Source organism: Eptesicus fuscus, chromosome 4, assembly GCF_027574615.1.
Source record: "Eptesicus fuscus isolate TK198812 chromosome 4, DD_ASM_mEF_20220401, whole genome shotgun sequence".
Lineage (NCBI taxonomy): Eukaryota > Metazoa > Chordata > Mammalia > Chiroptera > Vespertilionidae > Eptesicus > Eptesicus fuscus.
Window position 1 is genome coordinate 53,683,110 of NC_072476.1, and position 25,639 is coordinate 53,708,748.

A 25,639-nucleotide genomic window follows, 5' to 3' on the forward strand; every position below is an offset into this window, starting at 1 on the left:
GGCCCTACTTAGAAAGTCCTAGTTGGAGAACTGGAAAACAGCTACTAATAAATGGCCGTGGCCAAACTTGCCGGTTCGTTCCCGGGTCATGGCACATACAAGATTCAACCAAAGGCCCGGCCGATGTTGCTCAGTGGTTGGGGTCGGGGGACCTCTTCCTGGTAGGGGCATATGCCCAGGTTGTGGGGAGCGTGCAGATGCAGCTGATCAATGATTCTCTCTCATCATTGATGTTTCTATCTCTCTTTCCCTCTCCCTTCCTCTCTGAAATCAATTTTAAAAAAAAAAATCAAACCAGTGAATGCATCAATAAGTGGAATAACAAATCGATGTTAAAGCACCCTGCACTCTACCCAAACATGGTCACATTCTATTTCCTTAGCATATCCCCTTGGGTGTTTTCTGACCCATCTCTTTTCTTGTGCTAACTCCTTCCCTGGAAACAGTCTCTACCTACTGATTCCCTAACACAAGTTGTCCAGATTCCACCTGTCCTTCAAGTGCTTGTTCCATTGTTAGCCGACTCTGCTCTAAAGCAATCCCAGGTGGTCCTGGATAACAAGCATCTCCCTTTTCTGAACTTGCACACTAACCTGTTTTATGACTCTTATCACCCTTTACTTTGTATTTTTATCTTTATTTAAGCAATCTTGTCTCTTCTAAGGCATTATATACTCGGAGATATAATGTATGTTTAATGAATGAATGAATGAACCATATTACCTCAATTGGCCATTATTCCCATGAAATGTGAGAAGTTTGTCATTCCCTCATTTAGTAGCAGAGAAAGATTAGAAAACTGAAAACTCAATTCAAAGATCAAACCAGAACTCAGGCCACCAGATAGATGCCTGGCCTTCCTGCCATATCACACCCTTTTCAGCTATCATGAATTACCTAATTTCTAATTCCTTTCTAGAAAATATATTATTTTGTGGTTTAAAAATTACTTAATCTGAAGCCATTCATTCTTTCTCAGCCTTAAGTCTTGAATATTCCTATCTCCACACGTCATCAATTTCTAGCCCAAATTATCTCAAATATGGATTGAAAGAACATTTTCCTTACTGAAATTCCAACAGAAATTGTATATCTAGGCCATGTTCTAAAATAGAGGCCTGTGATTTTTAGTTTTACATGACTCTGCTCTTCCTTGAATAAAAAATACCACTTGCCTGAGCACATACCTTGTTCTAAAAGGTGCACGTTACTGCCACCCCCTCCACACTCCCACCCTGACAGCTGCTGGGCCTCAAAGAAGCTCTCCAAGGGTTAATCAGGTGGCTGTTCCAAAACTCTTCTGAAGTCTTTACCCTTCCCTAGATTTCAATTTTAAATTGAGGTTTACAATCTATTTCGGGGAGTCCTGCTCAACCTTCTTGTACCTTTTAACTTCAATCATGACCCGACGTTCACAGCCAGTGATCTGGTACAGGAAAACTAAGATAGGATCGATGCATATCCACATCTCCAGTGGGAAATTCCCAGGATAAATATGCCCATCCCCATTGCCCTGGTTAACCACATTTTTTTTTAGATGACTAGACCACACTGCTCTGGTGTATTGAAGTGGGAAAGTTAGCATGTATTATTGGATGCCCCCTGTGTGTCCAGGACTCGGATAAGCACTTATGTTCATTATCTAAGACTGATACTTGCAAAATATCCACTGTTATTTCATGTTTCAATAAGTGAGAAACGAAGGCTTAGAGAAGTTAACAATATCCGATGGTCACCCAGCTAGTAAGTGACAGCGACAAAATGTGAACAAATGCTATCTGAATCTTGTGCCCAAACTCTTAGCCACAGTGCTACGTGTGGTTCTCCCTGACAGAAAGTAGTCTTCTGAAAGTAGCACTCACTCAATGGTGCTGTTTGTCTGGTTTCTGTACTCTGGACATCAGCAGTCCAACTGTTTATCACAGGCGCCATGGGAATTGTGAGGACAGCAGAGAAACTTACTGAGGATGGCTGAACCCACGATGTGCCATAAACACTACAGGCACTCAAATTCGCCATTTAACTTAATCATGTTACATGCATGGAATGTGAATCATTATTATATTCATAAAGATTATACAGAGTCTTACTACTCATTTTCAGTTTTTCCCAGTGATGCCAAGTGAGTGGCCTTGGTGCTGGTCGAATCTAAAATTCCTCCTTTACTTGTATTGTCCAAGCTCTGCTTGGCTCTGGCACATCCCACCCTAGTCTGGTTCCTTGTTCTCCAGCCCTGTGAAGGTCATAACCTTGAAATAGGTCACGATTACCATTTATACCAAATTGCAGGTTTTGACCCCGTTACTGAGTCATGCAATCAATGTAGTAGGTTGGGGCCAGTATTTAAAAATAGAATAGAATAGAATAGAATTGAATAGAAAATATTATGATATACCACAACAGTTTGTAAAATTTTGTCCTAAATGTATGAAAACACATAGAGGTATGTTTTTCTCACAGGCAAAACAGTTGGGAAAATACAAAAATACTGTCTCTGAATATATGCTTATTCAGTCAGTTTTCTGTTCAGAATCGTAGAGTACTTAAAAGGGCTCTTTTCTTTCCGTTATCTTTATAATATGCTGATCATATTAGTTGACTTCTGTGATCACCACTTCAAAGAGACATGGCCCACGGGCTATAGCATCCTTGTTGCTTTACTGTTTCATTTTTATTTATTTTATTTTTTAAATTCACTTTATTCCATTGATTTATGTTCTTTATGAACATTTGCTATTTCTCACTTCTGAAAGTTTCTGTAATATTTCGAGCATGACTTATTTCTTGTAACAGTCATCTGAGATGCTAAGACAATACTGAGGACAAGAAAGGGACGACAAGAAGAAATAACAGTGAAATGAGGAGAAAGAGCAAGATATGAGAAGCCACACAGCCCTGATTTCCTGTAAAAACCACATCAGATGCGAATCCCACATTTTACTTTCAGCTAGATAAATATGCCTCTAATGTGTATTGTGGGAGTTAGAAATAGCCGCAGACAGTTCCCTGAAGTCCGCCCTTACTGTCAAGGAAAGTGCTGGTACTTTTACAATATGGATTACTGGCTTGCCTGTGCCTGTTAATACTAAAAAGGTATTGTGTGAGGATTCTAGAAGCCCTTTAGTCAAGTGCCTCTTGACAGGCCTGAAGCCCTTTGTCATTCACCATATACTTGATTTTTTTTTCCCTTTTATCTCTCTCCAGCCAAAGCTGGAAGTAACAAATTGTGACTTTTAACTATGCTTCCTGAATAAGTCACAGCAAGGTCTGTGAGCAAATGGGACACGTAATGCTTGCATAGCTTTTGTGAGAAATTTCTGTCCAAAATTATGCCAGCTTGCTATTTATTGCTGCTACCCAGGAACAGATAGAGACTAGCCCAATGAGGTCACCTCAAATGAGGTAATTGGGTTATAATTGGATGTTTTCACTGCCAATCATTTCTACACTATAACTAATTATAAAAGGGGTCATATAACTTTCCTATTTGTAGTGGACACATTTGGACAGTATCTTCTCTCTATTCTAAGAAAGGGTAGGGATAGGGAAGGGTATTCATATCTGCTCAGATAGATGAGAAAAGGAAATCTCACAAGTAGGAAGATGTCAGAAACCAGTGCAGCAAGATATAAATGCTGTGTGCTATAGTTTGGAGCAGAAAATTAAGACAGCAAAATTACCCTCTGAATTATCTTTAGTTAACCTAGAGTCCTGAAACATCTATCATGTTGCTTAATCCACTTCTAGCATATACCCCCAAAACACATATTTATGCAAAATATGTACATGAATATTCATAACAACATTATTCATAACAAAAAATTTGAAGAAAATCCAATTATCCATCAACTAGTGAATAAATGAATAAATAAAATGTGATATATCCATACAATAGAAAGAAATGAAGTACTAACACATGATATAACATGGATGAATCCTGAAAACAGCATGCTAAGTGAAAGAAGCCAGTCACAAAAGACCACATATTATATAATTCCATTCATATTAAGTGTCCCAGGAAAAGCAAATCTATAGAGACAGAAAATAAGTTTGGATTGCTTAGGGTTAGGTTGGGGCAGCAGATGGGGCATGACTACAAATGGGTATGGAGCTTCTTTTTGAGGGGATGAAAATGTTATAAAATCTACACGAATAAAAGAGAAATATGTAAATTGACTGTACCTCCATGACACCCACCAGCCAATCAGGAGGGAATATGCAAATTAGCAGGACAAAGCTGGTGGCGGCCCCACCCCCCAGCCACTCCATGCGAGGAGCAGCTGGGCAGGGTAGGACACCTGCTATGAGGGAGAGGGTGAGGGGTGGAGAGAGCTACAGGAGCAGCCGGAGCGAAGTGAAGACTCCGGCTAGAGTCAGCGAAGCCTGCAGACTCTGGCCGGAATCAACAAAGCCTGTGAAGACTCCGGCCAGAGCAAAGACTCCAGCAAGAGCAAAGGCAGAAGGCGGTGGCCAGAGCAAAGGCCTGGGTCCCGGGTGCCAGAGGAAAACCGGTGCCGGCAGCCAGGTGAAGGAAGGCCTATTGCACGAATCTTTGTGCAACGGGCCTCTAGTTAGATTATGATGATGGTTATACAACTCCATAAATACACTAAAAATCATTGATTATACACTAAAAATGGGTGAATTTTATGATGTGTAAATTAAAGTTGACACATATAATGCAAAGAAAGAGGTCATTCTCTGATTTTAGTAAAAACCATTGTACGGGGTCTACTTAATAAAAAAAAATATCCAACCATTTCTAAAAATGAATGTTTTCCTAGTAGTTCTAAAATTGACTTTTTTTAATGAAAAATTAAAAAAACTTTAATATTATATCTAAATCCCCTTATAAAATAAACAAGTTTTCCTTTAATTTTTAAAGTCCAAAAGCCACTCATTCAGTTTAAAAAAGAAAATATATGACTTCCTGACAGTGCACATTGGTACCAGGTTAACCAGGTTAACCCATATTCAAAGGGACCAAATTTTCTCTGACAGTCCCTTCCTAATGCATGGGCATGAAATAGTTACTGTGTAGAGCAGCAAAAATCCAAGTCGTATTTTTGTCAGTACAGTGCACTAAAGTGGCTCCTAGGGGGAGGTGGGGCATGAGAACAAGAGTTAGCAAGAGCAAGAGAGAGGTTTAAATATCTCATCATCGCTGCTAATGATGTTGCCCGAAGTCTCTGCATGAGATGCAGGTTACCTCAGAGCATCAAGACACCATAAAAAAAAAAAAAAACAAAAAAACCTAAAAAAAATCCCACTCAAGTGTTTGATTTTTCAGCACCTTCTACACTGATATCCTCTCCCAAACCCCCAAATAATGGAAAGAAATTTCATGCCAAGCAATATGTAACCACTAACATAGATTCAAAGGACCATGGGGAGGAAATTATCTTTTAAAACCAGTCATTTACTCTCATTTTAATTCGAGTTGGCTCCCTCACTTCACCCTGTGGGTTCATATTTTAAATGTGCTTTGCATTAAATATGTACAAAGAAGGTAAGAATCTGTTGGTTATAGAAACTGCTGGCAGTCTACATTATTCTTCAGAAAGGATGCCTTGCCTGGGTGGCATGGCTCAGTGGTTGAGCATTGACATATGAACCAGGGGGTCATGGTTCACGATTGTGGGCTGGATCTCCAGTAGGGGGGCATGCAGAAGGCAGCCAGGAAATGATTCTCTCTCATCATTGATCTTTCTGTCTCTCTCTCCTTCTCCCTTCCTCTCTGAAAGCAATAAAAAAATATATTTTTAAAGAAAGATGCCTAAATAGTTCTGCCCAACCAATATTATTAAATTTTCCTCAAATGTGGTATTGCCGGTGTAATTCTTTAATACCAAAAAATTTATTTCAAAATGTGTTCCCCAGGTAAAGAAGCTAGCTTAGTAGGCCCACAGTAAACCAAAGCTCAGTACCAAACATACAGTAAGAAGAATGCAAAAATGAAAACCAGAAAATCCAAACTTTATTACCAATCTTGCCATTAATCATTAATGGCAAGACTAAAAAAGAACATCTGGACTAGTTTCCTTCAGATGCAAGTTTTTTTCTTGATACCGTTTCAGTCACATTTTCTCTATTTTAACTCTTTCTCTATTCTCCTCACTTGTTTTTTCTTTTCTTTCACCTTCTATAGGTGGCCTATATCTGCAAGGATATAGGGTCAATGAGCAGACCCTTAGCTTCAAGCAATCAATAATTGAACTCAAACCTCCATCTGAAGAATTCAAGACTTTCTACTTCTGTGCAGAAAATAAAACAGAAAACCAACGGTAAGTCAAGATCTGCACATTTTTTCTTCTTTATTAGTCCTGGCAAGAGCCTTCATAACAAACCCTTATTCTTATTTTCCAACTTCAACTCCTATCTTCAATCAAATCACGCCCTTTCTTTGCATAGTCTCTCCATAATTACCATTACCCAGGATTCTTTTTCTTTCAATGCATATGACTCTTCTCAAAGTATTATTTTCAAATAAAAAAGGAAGTTCACAATTTTTCCCAAGGCAGTGACTGACTCAGGCTTCAACATAAAAAATATAATGCCATAATCTGTGAGGTTGTAATTTACTAATTCAGATTTGCTGTTTCACCTCCTATCACATAACTCTTATTGATATGACCATCTGAATTTGATAATTTTTTTTTGGTGTTGTCATAAGCCATTGAAGAACATGGGACTTCCATCTAATTCCGTGGTCGGCAAACTGCGGCTCACGAGCCACATGCAGCTCTTTGGCCCCTTGAGTGTGGCTCTTTCACAAAATACCATGGCCTGGGTGAGTCTATTTTGAAGAAGTGGCATTAGAAGAAGTTTAAGTTTAAAAAATTTGGCTCTCAAAAGAAATTTCCATCGTTGTACTGTTGATATTTGGCTCTGTTGACTAATGAGTTTGCCGACCACTGATCTAATTCGATATGTTCATTGTATAACTTGGTATGTACAAATGGGCACCTGATTCATAAAGATTCTGGAGAAAAAAAGCACTAAAGTTAACAAAGACAAGATCATGAAGCAGAGGGAGTGTGCTCTGGTGTCTAGAGCGTCCTCCTGCATCTCTCAAGTCTCCCTGTCCTAACTCCAATCCCCAAGAGTGCCGTGCCCTCTAACCGCTTGGTGATCATTCCTCACCTTTATGGACACTTTCTCTTAACTAATAAAAAGTATCTAATAAAAAATTCACAGTAATTTATTAAAACAGATGATGTAATAAAATTTCCAGAGACATTTGCAAGAACTAGATACACTGTTTTAACCCAAAAGAATAAAACTCTGAAAGTAGAATTTCAGGATCTCCAGCAAGTGACTATTTGAGGAAGGGAAAAAGGATCTCCCTAAACCTTCCCCCATATGTAAATCTTGTCTGTTTCCTTCATTCCTAAGGGCAGACTAGAGCAAGAGGAAAATGAATATAGAATTGCTAGATATTTTCCAAGCTTTTCTTCCTTGGGATGGTACTATCCAATTAGGGTGGCAGATGAAGATGTTTCCCTTGAAGGTGAAGCTCCAATTGGCATGTACAGGAAACAGAGTTAACTTCTATTCAATAAAATGGACTGGCTTCTCTGAGAAGAGGTTGAATAGTTGGATCTCACCACCAAATCCATGAGTGGATATTATCAAAAGGAAACAATATGTAATCATGACAGAAATATTTCAAAGCATAAGAGCAAGAGTTTCACAAAGTGGTTCATGGAACTCTGGTTTCACAAGATATCCCACTCACAAAAAATAAGTGTAAGAAATGATATAAAATATTACCCTCTTAGATAATCACAATGCACACTAACTTACTAATGTTGCTAAGACACCCTGCCCTGGTAGTAAGAATCCTGGTTAATGCTCCATAGCTCCCATTACCCAAGCTTATCTGACCCAAACAATTTTTTTAATAATACCTATTAACCACCCTTAGAATAAATGTTATATATGCACTTTTAAAAAAAATCATCCAAGAAAATAAAAGGAAGGGAGAGGAGGAGAAAAGAAAGTTAACTGCTGTGGTTTCCAAAATTTAACACAGAATTATTTGCCCTAACGGCAATATTTGATTGCTATATGTTTGGTCAACTAAACTTTATCTTTAAATAGAAACAGAAATATTTGAAAAAAGTCCTATAGTTTCATTATTCACTATTTACAAATATTGTACCCTCTTTTGATTCTATTATTTATATGAACATAGTTTTATTTTAAAACTACAATTGCATATTTCTCATTTGGTGTTTTACATTTTTGTTCAATCTAAAACCTAAGAAGCATTGTTCACTTTATTAATTTTAAGCTAAATAACCAAGAGAAACAATTAAAAAATAAATGAAATGATTTTGTAACATTTCACCTTCTTAGAGTGGGATGATTTTTTAATGACTTGTCATACACTGTTATTTCTGCAGCTGGATTACAGCTCTGAAAATGTCTATCAAGAAATGGCTTCCTTTGCATCAGGCTATTCAAGACTTCATCAATCGACCTCTAGAGGAGACCAGAATGTAAAAAGAACCCTAATCTTAAGAGAGAATATCCACAAAATCATCACCAGCTAGTTGTGGGGATAAACAAAAACATTTCTCATTATATAGCCTTTCAAATGAATGTTTCTCCAATGTAGTAAAACTTTGTGATAAGATTATAGTTTTGTTTTTTAACTAAAGTACCAAAATCGATGTGACATTCAAATAATCCAACTTATGTCAACATTATTAATACCCCCCCTCATGTTTTCCCCCTAAGGCTGTACATGTTAGCATCAAAATATACTATGCCCTATCCCCTCCCTGTCTTTTGAAAACATAAATACAATAAAGTTGATTTATTTATTTTCTCTTTTTTATTCTTTTCTAAATGTTCCACTATCTGCTTTAGCTGTAGGCTTCTAAGAATGCCTACAGGCCATGATGTGGGAAGCTGATATTTGGGAAAATTAAAACATGGAAATGAAGTGGCTTAAATTATGAATAAATAATTCAGCTAAACAAGGTCCTCTCTGTTAGGGTCATCTTATAATCAACTGACTCAAGTGACTCCTAAGACTTCCCACATGAAAAAAAAAAGTAATATTATTTTTATAAAAATTAAACAAGTAAAGAATTAGACTAAATTTAGGGGAGAAAAATGCAAAGGCATAGGTCTTATTATTACCTGAATATTTATCATACTGTCAGGGGCAAACACAAAATAATTAAAAATGTCTTGCTCTTGATACTGAAAGTAAAATTCAGAGAAATTGGAAAGTGAATTCTAATCATTGGGTTAATTTCTCAAGGGAACAATCCTTAAGTGTATCCAAGATGTCAGGATGGAAGTCCTACGCCTTCACTAATGGAACACAAAACACAGATTCCAGGGAGTTCAACTACCAGATTCAAGTGCCCTGCAGCAACTCAAAAATGAAAAGAAAAAAAAAATTGAAATCTTGTCTTTTCATAAAATCATAATATTTCAGAATTCATATGGGCCTTACAATGGAACCCCTTTTCTTCATAGCTGAGGCTCAGGGAGGTAGTAGTCTGTTGAAGATCACATTGGTTGTTACTGGCAGAACTAAAACTGAATCCCGGTCTTCATCTCTCCATCCACTGCTGCTTCCATTCATCCTACAGCTCCTCATTGTGCTCAAGAATGTGGTGCATTTTCATAGAAACAGTGCAACCACCCTCTCCCCAAAGTTATCAGACTTCTAGTCTTTGGCTGAGAACTGAAGCACGTCAATTCCAGCAATGTTTATATTTCCTCAATCTCATGGAAGACTTCATCATCTTTCAAATTATATCCTTTTCCAGAGAATCTTAAATGTGAAAAATAGATCAAAATTTCAGTCATTTTTCCTATACTCTTCACCTCCACTGCACGCCCCTCTTCCCGAAACTGTGAACTCTTCAAATAGATGGCTCCAGTTTGCAGCTGCCTTTCACAACAACTCAGATAAAGGGGGTTTGTGAGTAAGCAGACGCTACTTAGTTGCCATATTAAGAGAAGCGGCCCACATGAACTCATGCCCAAAACAACACTGTAATCCTCTGGCCAACGTAATACCATAATCAAAAATATCCAATTAACAATAACAGATAGCCCTCTGTTCTGAGAATGGCTCCTTTGTTCTCCCGGCATTGACCATGATAATAATGAGGTCTTTCAGCAGGGGCGTCATCAGTAATGCTCATGTCAGAAACCTGGAGCTCACACATCCGCTCCCAGCAGGGTGCCCTGCGGTTCTGGAGCCCCGCCATGGAATGCAGAAGCTGCACAGCCAGCGAGTGCCCACAGCCAAGGGCAACACTGACTCGGAGCTTCCCCGCAAGGAGAAAAACAAGAGCAACTCCCTCAGGAAAGTGTGAATACGATTTTACCTGAATTAAGCAAGCACTCATATAACTCGCTTGCAAGTGAAGGGTATCAACATTCGAAGTTCCAAATCACAGCCCCAAAACTGTTGTTGTTAGTCCTGGAAGGTTGTAGACATCTAAACAATCCTGGACATCATACAAAAAAAAAAAAAGTGTGTGTGTGTGTGTGTGTGTGTGTATTTTTATGTCGAGAGGATTCTAAGCTTTTATATGATTTGCAAGGGATATGTGACCCAGAAAGAACTTTCTAGTTTTAAGATTAAGAACATTTCCCTGGATCCATAGGCTTCCTTCTCCAATAGACCAAATACGGAGGGAAAAGGTGCAGGGCCAGCCTTCTACATATGCACTACCTGACTGCACATTTTATTTTTTTTTTTATTTTTATTTTTTTAAATATATTTTATTGATTTTTTACAGAGAGGAAGGGAGAGGGATAGAGAGTTAGAAACATCGATGAGAGAGAAACATCGATCAGCTGCCTCCTGCACACCCCCCACTGGGGATGTGCCTGCAACCAAGGCACATGCCCTTGACCGGAATCGAACCCGGGACCCTTGAGTCCACAGGCCGACGCTCTATCCACTGAGCCAAACCGGTCTCGGCCTGACTGCACATTTTAGTGTTAGCCCACCTTCTGGCAAATCAAGAAGAGCTCCCTATGAGCCCGATAGTCACGGAGTCAATAAATTTTCATTGGACACCTACTGTGGGCCAGCTGCGGGCTGCCACTCAGCCTACCATTTAAGGAGAGGCCGAAAGAATTGTTCAAAGCATGCACTCTGCAGCCCAAGGGCCCGAGTTCAAATTCTAGCTTTATCACTTCTGTCCATCACCTTGGGCAAGTTACTTTAACTCTCCCAGCTTTAGTTTCCTCATCTACAAGTGGATATGATTATAGCATCTGTCACATGTTTATGAGACTTAAATGACTGGTGCATGAAAAGAACTGGAACAGTGAGCAGCCCCAGTGAACTCTCGGTCTCATTAGCAAGGACTGTCAGCTGGTTCTATACAGACCTCTCATCCCTGTGGACAGCTTCAGAAGGAATGCATCTTGCCTCCTTCACCTCACTACCTGCAGAGCATCCCATCAGGGAGGAGCATTGTCTTAAGTGGACTTAGGAGAAGGCCAAGTATAGTTTCAGGCTTTCTGCGTCGTATGCAGCATAGTGTTGCCTATTTAGAACCCCAAAGACTGGCCGACAGTTGTCAAAACTCTGCTAGCCCCACTCCTTGATAAACTTGGAAGAGTTTCCATCAGCATTCCTAGAAGCCCTAGACTAAGCCCCCATTGTTCTCAGGAGGTCCCGCAGGGCCTAAGTTAGTGCTGGTGTAACTCCAGTTCTTGTTCTGCCTCATCTGTGGACTTAATGTGCACACAATGAGGAAAACCCCTGGACTGTTCTGTACTTAGGAATTACATTTCGTGATGATAAACTAATAAACATCAAAGACACAGTAATTTGTTCCCATAGAAAAGGAACACTAGAAGCAATCGGTCTGTTTCCTTATTTGCCTCACCCACTCAGCCTGAGAAAATGATACCAATGATCCTTTGCCTTCAAATCACTTCTCAAGTTGCTTCCTGGGTTTGGAACAATCTCCCCCACCCTCAAAATGAGAATAAATGTTTTCCCTATTGAGGTTTGGCTAACATAGAAGAATTGTCTTTTCCATTCTAGTCCACCCAACAACCATGTAAAGCTCATCTCTAAGACATGCTCATAGCAGGATGTAAAAGCTTATGAAATGATAAAACATACTTTTAAAAAAGTAACCACTCCTTCTTACAATTATATCTTACTTGATATCTTAGATATGTATAATATTTATGCATGCATTATTTGGTTAAAAAATATCCCTTCATATTTTTTCAAATGTCTTTTTAGAATGAAACCATTCTTAAGCAAAGAATGTTCACTGTAGTGATTCTTCATAGGCTATGAATACCCAGGATGCATAAACAAGGTTCTGAATATGCTAGTGGATTATTTGATCATTTTTTGAAGCAGACTAGGAAGAATCTCATGCCTGTAATTACTGGTTTGATGATTTCACGAGGGTAGGAATATGGCTGTCTTACCGTTTTCCCTGAAGCTAGCTCAATAACTAGCCTACATTAAGCATTTGATATTCATATGGTAAAAGCATAAATAAATGAATTTCAGGTATTTATTTAATCACAAATGAAAACTAAATCTACTAATTTTGTGTTAGGAATTTAAGGACGGCAAATTACAGAAAGGTTTTAGAGATAAGTTAAGCATTAAGGTATTATAATTATTAAGAAATAGTGGCACATTATGGAACCTAAAGGCAAGAATGCACCTCAGAGGCAGCCTCAATAGGGATTGGAGCATAAGATACCCAAGGTATCTTCTCTCTCTGCTCTACTGCTTGCTGTCCATTTATTTCATTCTTCTTTCTGCACGTTGACTTTGTTTGATATAGAGAATGAATGCATGACAGTCATAGCCTCTTATCAGCATCACCCATGAAGATTGCCTAACCTGCATATTCATAAAGTCTATGACCAGAGGAGGGGGTAGACTAGCCTTTGTAGAATCATATCTAGAGTCAACATGTTAGAGTCGGCATCTCACCAGCAACAGCAACACTTAAAGGAGAACCAAACTCAAAAAAGGAGCTTTCCCTTTACCAACGATGAGATACAGGAGCCTCCCTAGTGCAAAGGCACCTGCTCCCACATAGAGGTAAGTGCCATCCCTCCACCCTTTCCAAGAGCTTGAAAGCTGCCGTACCTTGGATGATGGTACTCAGAGAACTAGGCAGCTGCTATTCAAGCAGAGCTTCTATCACTTGTCATCAAAGTGTCTTGAGTGATTAAGATAGCCACATGATTTAGCTTCCAAAGCAGGGCATTTTGAGAAAAGACACTATTTTTATTCATCCTCACCTGATGATATTTTTTCCATTGATTTTTAGAGAGAGTGGAAGGGCGGGAGAGAGACAGAGAGAGAGAAACATCGATGTGAGAGAGACACACATCTATTGGTTGCCTCCTGCATGACCCCAACTGGGGCCAGGGATTGAGCCTGCAACTGAGATATGTGCTCTTGACTGGAATCAAACCTGAGACCCTTTAGTCCTTGGGCCGATGCTCTATCCACTGAGCCCAACCCACCCACTAGGGTGAGAAAAGGCACTGTTAATAATTATACTGAAACAACAGATATAAGCAGGCAGTGTCTCAGCAAAGTGAAACATATGCCATCTTATGGATACTGGACAAACTGGTGTTCTCTGCTTCATCATCCACAGGGGCGGAACATGATTTTAGCTGACAGCTTCAAGTATGTATGTTCTCAGGTCCAGTTCCCTGTGAGAGAATGATTTCTCTCTTTCAATGCCAGTTCCAACAAATTGAAAGAGACTAATTACTCATGACCAATAAGTTGGGCTTACCATATAAAGAAATAGATTCTGGAAGCTGGGTAGCCTTAACACTGTGTTTGTTTGGAGTAGAGCAAAGGGAGGAAGAGCTGGATTTCCAGGAAAATGAAGTCCCTGGGAAGCCAAGGGTTGGGATTTTATTCTACTTAAATAAGTTGAATGGTGTGAAAAAAGACTTAGAAGCCAAAAAATGTCCATCAAATGACTATACAACTTAATGAATTAGCCTGCCACAGTTCCATGCATGCTTGCAGAAAACATGGGATTCTTGTGTCTGAGACAAGACTTTTTTTACTCACAGCCAAAGCACTGTTGTTGCTATAACCTATGACACTGGTTTCAGCTCTGTCACTAACTAGCTGCACCGCCTTCAACAAAAGTCATTTGGCTTTTCAGATATTTACTCTCATCACCTTTATTTTTGTGCTATGCAGACCCCGCCCCAAAATAGATTTCAAAACTAATTTACTTAAGCAACAGTTCTTGAGAAATATGGTGGAATAGTGGAATTAGTTACCCCACACTTTAAAGAAGTTTCTATATTATACAATAAACTAGAATGTAGTTTGAGATTATGAGGAAGGTATAGTAATCTGTAATTAAAATTATAAATATGAAACAAGAGACCCCTTTTGGCCAGACATTGTTCAAATAACACTGGAATCAAATTTGACCTTTCACAGAGCTTCACTACTGTGTTGACTTAGCAGCAAAGCAATGAAGTGTTATATTGTAAGTGTGAGTTTCAAACAGGAACTCTCATGGGTGAATGCCATTGAACCACACCAAATCCTTTATTTTACTAAAATACCCCTCTCAGACAACTTTCCAACTGATTATACATATTTGTCCTTTCTGCTTCATCAGTTTCTCAACTTGTAGATATAAATAAAATGTTTTGTTCATGGAATCTGTTCAATTGTAGTCACTGTAATTATGACTTTCTTTTTAAATGATCATGCTATATTTTTCTATGCTGTAAGATAAGTTAAAACTTTGTTTGGGGGAATTTTACTCTATTTCTTGTGCCAACATAAGGTAATATGATCCAGTCATTTTGTTCTATTTTCATATGGACTTTTCTAGCTTCTCTCACCTTCCTCTGGAGCCGTGGTTGGCAAACTGTGGCTCGCGAGCCACATGCGGCTCTTTGGCCCCTTGAGTGTGGCTCTTCCACAAAATACCACGGCCTGGGCGAGTCTATTTTGAAGAAGTGGTGTTAGAAGTTTAAGTTTAAAAAATTTGGCTCTCAAAAGAAATTTCAATTGCTGTACTGTTGATATTTGGCTCTGTTGACTAATGAGTTTGCCGACCACTGCTCTGGAGTGTTAATTACCTGTGAAATCTGATAATTGGACCAATAGAGTTATATATAGACCTAGTTCTTTCACAATATTATATTTACTGTGAATTAGTTAATTATAGATTTCCATGACAATATACAATGATGATATTTTCATGTTTTTTTTTCCTTATTCTCATGAGAATATATTCTTGATCTTCTGAAAGAAGTGTGTTTGTGTTTTGATCATCTTTCTTTTTTTAATCTTTGCTAATAGTTCCTAACTTTTTTTTTTTATTGCATGACAGGGTTTTAATTGAACACAATGGTCCTTGATTGCAACAGTGATACTGGAGGTTCCCCTTCCACAGAAGTATCATTAAAAACTGGAGGTTCCCTCTAGCCAGGCTCACCAAGAAGCAAAGAGAGAGGACCCAAATAAACAAAATCAGAAATGAAAGAGGTGAAATAACAACAGACCCCACAGAAATACAAAGAATTGTAAAAAAAATACTATGAGCAACTTTACTCCAACCGACTAGTCAACCTAGAAGAAATGGACATATTCCTAACAAAACACGACTTTTCAAAACTCAACCAGGAGGAATCAAAAAATCTGAATAGGCCAATAACTATGAAGAAAATTGAAGCAGTAATAAAAAAAACTTCCAACAAACAAAAGCCCTGGACCAGATGGCTTCACAGGGGAGTTTTATCAAACATTCGAAGAAGAAATAAAACCTATCCTCCTCAGACTATTCCAAAAAATTCAAGAGGAAGGAGCATTTCCAAGCTCTTTCTATGAAGCCAGCATTACCCTAATCCCCAAACCAAATACAGACAATACAAAGAAAGAGAATTACAGGCCAATATCCCTCGTGAACATAGACAACAAAATCCTCAACAAGATTCTAGCAAATTGAATCCAGCATTACATTAGAAAGATCATACACCATGACCAAGTGGGATTTATTCCGGGGATGCAAGGATGGTACAATACCTGCAAATCAATAAATGTGATACACCATATAAACAAACTGAGAGATAAAAACCACATAATCATATCCATTGATACTGAAAAAGCATTTGACAAAATCCAACACCCTTTCTTAATAAAAACTCTCAGCAAAGTGGGAATAGAGGGATCATACCTCAACATAATAAAAGCCATATATGACAAACCCACAGCCAACATCATACTCAATGGGCAAAAACTAAAACCATTTCCACTAAGAACAGGAACAGGACAGGGATGCCCACTCTCACCACTCCTGTTTGACATAGTACTGGAAGTACTAGCCATTGCGATCAGACAAGAAGAAGAAATAAAAGGCATCCAAATTGGAAAAGAAGAAGTAAAACTGTCCTTATTTGCAGATGACATGATATTGTACATATAAAACCCCAAAGACTCCATCAAAAAACTACTAGACCTAATAAATGAATTTGGCAATGTAGCAGGATACAAAATTAACACCCAGAAGTCTATGGCTTTTCTATATACCAATAATGAACTCACAGAAAGAGAAATTTTAAAAGCAATCTCATTTACCATTGCAACAAAAATATTAGGATACCTAGGAATAAACTTAACCAAGGAGATAAAGGACCTGTACTCAGATAATTTCAGAACACTGAAAAAAGTGATAGAGGAAGATATGAATGAACAAATGGAAGAACATACCATGTTCATGGATTGGTAGAATCAACATCATTAAAATGTCCATACTACCCAAAGCAATCTATAAATTCAATGCAATCCCCATTAAAATACCAATGGCATATTTCAAAGACCTAGAACAAATTCTCCAAAAATTCATCTGGAATAAAAAAAGACCCCGAATAGCTGCAGTAATCTTGAGAAAGAAGAACAATGTTGGAGGGATCACAATACCAGATATCAAGCTATACTACAAAACCATTGTTCTCAAAACTGCCTGGTACTGGCACAAGAATAGACATGTAGACCAGTGTAACAGAACAGAGAACCCCAAAATCGACACAAGCCATTATGTTTAATTAATATTTGACAAAGGAGGCAAGACCATACAATGGAGTTAAGACAGTCTCTTCAATAAATGGTATTGGGAAAACTGGACAGATACTTGAAAAAAAAAAAGAAACTAGACCACCAACTTACACCATAACAAAAATAAACTCAAAATGGATAAAGGACTTAAACATATAATAGGAAACCATAAAAATCTTAGAAGAAGCCATAGGCAGGTAATTGGCAGACATTTGTCGTAGCAATATATTTAATGATACAGTTCTTAGGGCAATGGAAACTAAGGAGAAAATAAACAAATGGGACTACATCAAAATAAAAAGCTTCTGCACAGCAAAATAAACCATCAACCAAACAACAAGAAAGTCCACTGCATGGGAGAACATATTTGCCAATGTTATCTCCAATAAGGGTTTAAGCTCCAACATTTACAGGGAACTTATACAACTTAACAAAAGGAAGATAAACAACACAATCAAAAAATGGGCAAAGGACCTAAATAGACACTTTTCAAAAGAGGACATTCAGAAAGCCAAGAGGCACATGAAAACATGCTCAAAGTCACTAATCATCTGAGAGATGCAAATCAAAACAACACCTCACACCTGTCAGAATGGCTATCATCAACAAATCAACAAAGACAAGTGCTGGAGAGGACATGGAGAAAAAGGAACCCTCCTGCACTGCTGGTGGGAATGCAGACTGGTGCAGCCACTGTGGAAAACAGTATGGAGTTTTCTCAAAAAACTAAAAATGGAACTCCGATTTCACCCAGTGATCCCATTTCTAAGAATATATCCAAGGAAAACAGAAACACCAATCAGAAAGGATATATGCACCCCTATGTTCATAGCAGCACAATTTACAATAGCTAAGATTTGGAAACAGCCTAAATGCCCATCAGCAGATGAGTGGATTAAAAAACTGTGGTACATCCATACAATGGAATACTACACTGCTATAAAAAAGAAGGAATTCTTACCATTTGCAACAGTATGGATGGAACTGGAGAGCATTATGCTAAGTGAAATAAGCCAGTCAGTGAAAGAAAAATACCACATGATCTCACTCATTTATGGATAATAAAAAACATTATAACCTGATGAACAAAAATAGATACAGAGGCAGAGAAGCATTGAACAGACTGTCAAATTACAGCGGGAAGGCTGGGGAGCATTGGGGGGTGGGTAAGAGATCAACCTAAGGACTTATATGCATGCATATAAGCATAACCAATGGACACAAGACACTGGGTGGGGGGGTGAGGGCATGTGCCAGGGGGTTGTGGAGGCTGGGGGAAGGTCAATTGGAAAAAAAGGAGACATATGTACTACCATTTCTAATATTTTAAACAATAATAATTAAAAAAAACACACACACACAAGAGAGATTATGGGAAATCAAGCCACAGGCCCTAAACAAAGAAAATGGCTTTGATCTGAACTTCATAACTTGCATGAAGTGCCACGAGTTTTACAGTAAGTAAAACTTGGATGTTGGAGAAATTAGATGGCATCTAAATTTTGTGCATTATTCATGTGGAGAGATTATCTACTAATTAACTGCCTGGTCAAAAATTACATTTGAAATCAACGTGAAAATTATGTAGTATTCTTTTTAAAATAAAATTTTCACCTTTAGAAAAAAGTTCACCAAGCCAAAAAAAACCCCACAAAAACACAAACACACACACACACAAAACTGGAGGTTCCACTGTTCTACAGCATCTGTTCTTCTGTCCATGACTGTGGTGCTTTTACTTCAGGAACCACTTAAAAGTGGTTTAAAATGCAGTAGCAGCTTAGAATCATGCATGCACCATTCAGCTGAAGAAGTTATAGGTGCTAAAGCGTGCATTCATTCCTAGAGAGGTAAAAATTTTCAAGTTCTTCCCAAGAATTAACAAACATGCCATGTCAAATAAGATCATTACTCCATCATGTCCTGCTACAAAGTTTCCATGCTTCAGGTATCAAGTAAAATAAGTGTGGCTTCTGAAAAACCTTCATGGAATTATCTTTCTCATGAACATTGGTTAAAACAGCAATAGGCTTTCATCTAATTGGTAACGAATCAATTGATCAGGGAAAAAAATTATGAGCACAGCATCCATATATTAAGTCAAAAGATAAAATCAGGTTTAAAATGTATTCAGACTTTTAGCTTCTGTGATCATTCCTTCATTCTCAGTATGTGTCAGGCCCTGGAGAACAGTTGCCTGGTGCACAAGGTCACTGTCCTCACTGTGGAGCTGACCTTCTAGTGGAGGAGTCTAGCATTAAACTAGCAATGCAGTAAATGAATGAATGAAGTGCAAAAAGTGATGAAGGCAACAAAGAAAATAACCAGCTTATTCTGAGAGAGAAGAAAGTGATCGTGTTAGTCAGATAGGATGGGCAGGAAAGGGCTCTCTGTTAAACTGAGACCCAGAAGATGAGAAGAAGCCTCTTTAGGAATAGCTGGATTTCTGTCAGAAGATGGAAAACAAGTGAACCAAGAAAAAGAGGTTGCAGATGCAGAAGAGTTTGCTAATCATGGAGCGGGAGCTGTGGAGGCACAAAGAGCCAAGGGAGATTGAGTCAGATTGGCAAACATATTGAGCCCCCCTAGAGACAGGTACTGAGCCCCTTACAGAGACAAGGTTATTACTATAGATGCCTGGGTGCTTGAGCTTCATACCACTGCTGAGGTAAACTAGAAAGGGAGGCATGATTCAATTAATTATAATAAATTCTTAGTTAAAAAAGTAAGCATTGTTCTAGCATTGAAGCTTCACACATTTTGCTGGGTGGGGTGACATCCTACAGTACACCAACTGACTAGCTATTATTAAAGTACCACTGCTCAAATTTGTGATGACATAACTTTTCATCAGTATTTTCAACTAATTATAATAGTTTAAAAATAAAATGTGATAAAATTGCGTGACATTTTCTTTGCACTACCTAATCCCTATACCTCTTGGTAGGCTGAACAGTCAAGAGAGTAGATAGAACTGGGTGCTAATGGATTCTGATTCCCCACCGCACCTGTACTTTTCCACTGGTAAGTACACTGTCATAGCATAGTGTTAGAATAACAAAGTATTGTGTCTAAATCATTTTTTATTTACCTTGAAAGCACTTGGCTCAGGTAGTTACTTGCAAGGTGAATAGATGTTTTAATAGGTTAAGTACCTTCATGATTGAATTAGCTTTGTTCTCTTCCAATGCCATAAGTTGCACTCTTAATACAGACAATTTCTCAAAAGACCGTGTTGTTTGTTGTTTTTAAAAGTTCTCTGCCATTATAAAAATAACTCCAAGCACAAGTCCTAAAATCATAGGTCAATTGTGTCACATGCAAAGGACATTCAGTACATTCTTTTGTCATATCGTAAAGTACTTGCTTTGTACTGAAGCAGAGATATAAAAAACGTGACTTACTGAGAGCATAAAGGAAAACAATGATAAAAAAAGAGAGAGAGAGAAGTGAATACCCAGGCCTGACAGTAAAGAGGAAGAAGATTCTATCTAAAAGATAAGCCCTACCACATGATCACTAACATGATACAGAAAGAAATGTCTGACAGTTTACAGGTGAATATGTTAGAACAAGAGGATAAAGGCTCAAGGTAACCACTACCTTGGAAGTTTACATCTTTCTTAAAAGAAAAAAAGACTGAAAAGAGTGAGTTTTTAAATCCTCATTTTCAAAATAAAGAAATTGAAGTCTGTTGGAAGCTGAAAAATCTAGAGGTTACCCCTAAATAATAGAATTAGAGACACCAGATCCTATAATAACATAGAAACACTAGTCTAAGCAGCAGAGATTTGCTTAGAAAACGCAATGGTTTATGAAGAAACTCCAGTATAATATAGAAAACAGAGAGAGAAAAGAAAAGATGGTGACCCGAGAAATGCATTAGGTTCCCTTTCATTCTTTAACAACTGAAGTCAGTTCATTGACAAAGAACCATAGGTGGAACCTTGGCCAACTGAGAGCTCAGTCATTGAGGTGGTGATTTCTTGATGTGTCTAAAGAAAGATGAATCCCCAATGGCATGATGATTTGGTCACCTGAAGCAGCAGTTCTGCTATGGGAATGGCTGCATGACATCATACAAGGTTCCCGAAAATTCAAAGGCCACTGATCAACACAGTAGGAGCATTTCACAATGACACCAAGAAATGAGATCAAGAAAACACTCTGAATTTAGGGTAGAGTAGAGTCAACTGGCCCCAGTGATAAACATGTTGTCATTGCATTGGGCATAAGGACAGGAGATACAGGTTCAGGCAGCACATCTGGAAAATGTGGTAAGTAGTAAATGTCTAGTTCTAGAGAACACTGACCTTCTGCTCCATGAAGGAGGAGCAAACGATCATGAATTACTACACTGGCTAGGAAGAACGAGCAAAAACAGGCCCACTACATCAAGGATCTAAAAGTTTACCATTCCAGTACTAAAAGCATAATAGGGAAAATGTACTTTCCTTGTTATAGTTTCCATGTCAAAAATCTAATCCAACTAAGAATGTCTCTGAAAAATGTAAGGTCCCCAGGTGGTTAGTACTAAGGAGCCTAGGGTAAACTATGTCAGTCACGAAGTTATCCTCAGCCAGAGCCTTTTAGCTATACATGTGTAAAGAGGCTGAAAATTCCATGGTGGTGCCAGCCAGCTTCGTGCTACATGTCATATCACTGAAAGAAGTGATGTTGACACATTAATTCCCCTTCCGTGGACCTTTGAGCTACAGTGAGAGAAAATAATAAGTACCTAAAGACACAAGACCATCACATTCTGAACCAAAGTGAGTTGTGCTCTCTCTAGTTAGAGCAGCACTGTCCAATAGGCAGCCTCTCGCCACATGTGGCTATTGAACACACTTGAAATGTGACTAGAGGTGTGTTGTTAGTGTAAAATATACACCAGATTTAGAAGACTTAGTACCAAAAAATGCAAACAATTTCATTAATGATTCCTTATATTTGTTACATGTTCAAACGATAATCTATTGAAGTTATTAGTCTAATTAAAATAATTTTTAAATCTTAGCTATGATAAGTTGTGCCGCTATGAACATAGGGGTGAATATATCCTTTCTGATTGTTGTTTCTAGTTTCTTGGGATATATTCCTAGAAGTGGGATCACTGGGTCAAATGGGAGTTCCATTTTTAGTTTTTTGAGGAAACGCCATACTGTTCTCCACAGTGGCTGCACCAGTCTGCATTCCCACCAGCGGTGCACAAGGGTTCCTTTTTCTCTGCATCCTCACCAGCACTTAAATAATTTTACCACTTTTTTTTTTAGTTTTCTAATGTAGTTACCAGAAACATTTTAATTACATATGTAGCTCACAATATATTTCTATTGAACATTGCAGAGCTTTAGCTTCCACATTATACTGATAAAACAACAACAACAACAAAACACACTTGCCCTAGCTGGTTTGGCTCAGTAGATAGAGCGTTGGCCTGCGGACTGAAGGATCCCAGGTTCAATTCCAGTCAAGGGCACATACCCAGGTTGTGGGCTTGATCCCCAGTGGGGCGGGTGTAGGAGGCAGCCAATCAGTGATTCTCATAATTGATGTTTCTATCTCTCTCTCCCTCTCCCTTCCTCTCTGAAATATGTGTGTGTGTGTGTGTGTGTGTGTATTATATATATATATATATATATATATATATATTATATTATTATTATTATTATTATTATTATTTTTAAAACAAACCAAACAGCAATGGAGACACGAGTCTCCTCTTCCAGGAAGTCTTGGCTGGAGACGAGCTCTGACACAGTATCACTAAGATGATGAGATACAGAGGCTCCACTTTTCCAGCTGACTAAGAAACTGGGAAGTCTGCGATCCTACAAAAATTAAATGAGAGCTATAAAAGAAACTGTCCATGCTGGAATGAGTACAACTTTTAAAAGTACAAGAGAAAAGGGGCTCAAAGAATCATGGGAATAGACCTCATTCAGACAGATGCAGTAAGATAATCAGTGTAAGGATTGTACAAATTCAGAGGTAGAAACTAAAGTGAGGCATACTCCAGGATGCATTTGTAATCATATTTTAAAAAATATATTTTATTGATTTTTTTACAGAGAGGAAGGAAGAGGGATAGAGAGCTAGAAACATCAATGAGAGAGAAACATCGATCAACTGCCTCCTGCACACGTCCTACTGGGGATGTGCCCACAACCAAGGTACATGCCCTTGACTGGAATCGAACCTGGGACCTTTCAGTCCGCAGGCTGATGATCTATCCACTGAGCCAAACTGGTTAGGGCCAGCGTTTGTAATCTTGCTGTCAGCACACATCCACATTATCCCAATCCCAAACACCGTGGCTCCTGCTGTGACATAGTGAGGGTTAGCTTGCTCTATCTCTATTCCAATGCCCTTCTGGATTTCCTCCTATGGATAGAGCGAGAAAACTGAAGAAAACGGCTTCAGTTCAGATAATAGTTTTTTGGTTCTGTCAGTCAGATGCACAAATAGGAGACCTGAGTTTGGAACTGCATACACGGGATAAGAGCAGAGCAGTAGCATTTATGTTGCAATCTTACTTCCCAAGCTGATACAGGGGAAGACAGAGCATCAGCTGGACAGGTGATTCTCTGCTGGTGTCGAGGGCAGCAGCTCCTTGGCAGCTCAGTTTTGTATGAAGATTCGGGAGCCTTTCCAAAAAGCTCAGTCTAATACTAGGTGTACCGGTTAATAATGCGGATTTTATAATCAAAGAAAACATGATAATTTAAAGTGAAACATCAAAAGTGCTATATTCAAAGTAATGTCCATTGCTAACTACACATTTCCCCCATCTTTCAGGTAATTTGTGGATACCATCCCAATAGAACTTTTCTTGTTTTGAGGCAAACCATTCAGAGACCCAATTTTCCACTTCTTCGTACGTTTAAAGTGCTGTTCAGAAAGTGCGTGTGCCATCAATCGGAACAAGTGGTAATCTGAAGGAGCAAGGTCTGGTGAATACAGCAGTGGGTTAATACTTCCCAGGCAAGATCTTTTAACGTGTCTTTAACTAGTTTTGAAATGTGTGATGGTGCGTCATCATGAAGCAAAATTACTTTGCCGTGTCTTCTGGCACATTCTGGTTGTTTTACAATCAAAGTGTGGTTCAAATTGATTATTTGTTGTCGGTAGTGATCAGTATTAATGGTTTCACCTGATTTTAGAAGCTTATAATACACCACACCTTCCTGATCCCACCAAACGCAGAGCATTGTCTTCTTTCTGAAGCGATTTGGCCTTGCAGTCGATGTTGGTGGTTGACCTGGATTAACCCATGATTTTGTGCATTTGGGATTCTCAAAATAAATCCACTTTTCATCGCCAGTCACAATTCGTGCCAAAAACACTTTCTTTCTTGCCGTTGAAGCAACAGTTTACTGATGACTTTTCGGTTTTCCATTTGTCTTTCGTTCAGTTGATGTGGCACCCATTTTCCTTCCTTTAAAAGCTTTCCCATTGCTTGTAAACGATCGGAAATTGTTTGCTGAGCAACATTTAATCCTTCTGCAAGTTGTTTTTGAGTTTGACATGCATCTTCATCCAATAATGCTTATAATTGTTGGTCTTCAAACTTTTTCGGTTGACCTGGACGTTCTTTGTCTTTCACATCAAAATCATCACTTTTAAAGCATTTAAGCCCGTGTTCGCAAGTATCTTGAGATGGAGCATGTTCACCAAAGTATCTGATAACTTTTTCTTCAAAATAAAGTAATGAATTAAAACTTCCTGCAAATACTCTTTTTTTTTTTTGGCATGAAATTTAACATTTTTAAGCGTAAAAATATCTATGATGTTAACACCTTCAGCAAATTTGACATATGAAGTTTTGAAGCTTGCTGTCAATACAACAAAATAGCATACATATCAAATCGCATATATATCAACATACGTGTAACTCCATCTATTGGAAAAAAAGCCACATTATTAAATGTCTTTTCAACTATAAAATGTACACAAAAATGGTCCGTATCGTATAGGCCATTTTGGATAGTCATAAACTACTGCACAAATAAATTTCTTTGTAGGGTTGGCATATTGATCAATACCTGTTAGCTTTTATTAGCATGTTAATGTTTGTTATGAGGATTTGAATTCAGGGTTTATCGTGAAGGAGGTTTTCATCGCAAGTGAGATTCTGTCTGATTACGTTTTCCTCTCACAGAGAACCGAGGGGAAAAGTCCCTTAATCTAGTCACACGTTGACTAGAAGTTGGAGAAGCACCTTTTTCCATAAATTCCTGAGAGATGATAATAACTCTCTCAAGCAGGTAAGCGTAAGAGACTACAGGCACCTGCCACATAGCAATGCTTCAGGAAGCTAATTACCTGGGGCTGTTCATGAAAACGTGTGCGGCTCAAGGGGCCATATGTAGAAATACCCATTTCAAAGTAACAACACAGAAAGCAAAATAAACAAAAATTCTTTGCCACTTAGTTCTCATACTAACGGAGAATGGTAAATGAAGGTTGAACTAATTTATTTTCCAAGACTACATTGCTGACTTCGTTTCCAGAGGGCACCATTAATTAATTCTTTACATGGTTATTAAGCCT

General features: G+C 38.4%; 1 long non-coding RNA gene across 1 annotated transcript in view; it reads right to left on the bottom strand.

Annotated features, from left to right (window-relative positions):
* LOC114232597 (uncharacterized) overlaps window positions 1–25,639 on the bottom strand; it is a 58,757-nt gene that overhangs the window by 12,113 nt on the left and 21,005 nt on the right. The gene's annotated exons all lie outside the window — the stretch shown is intronic.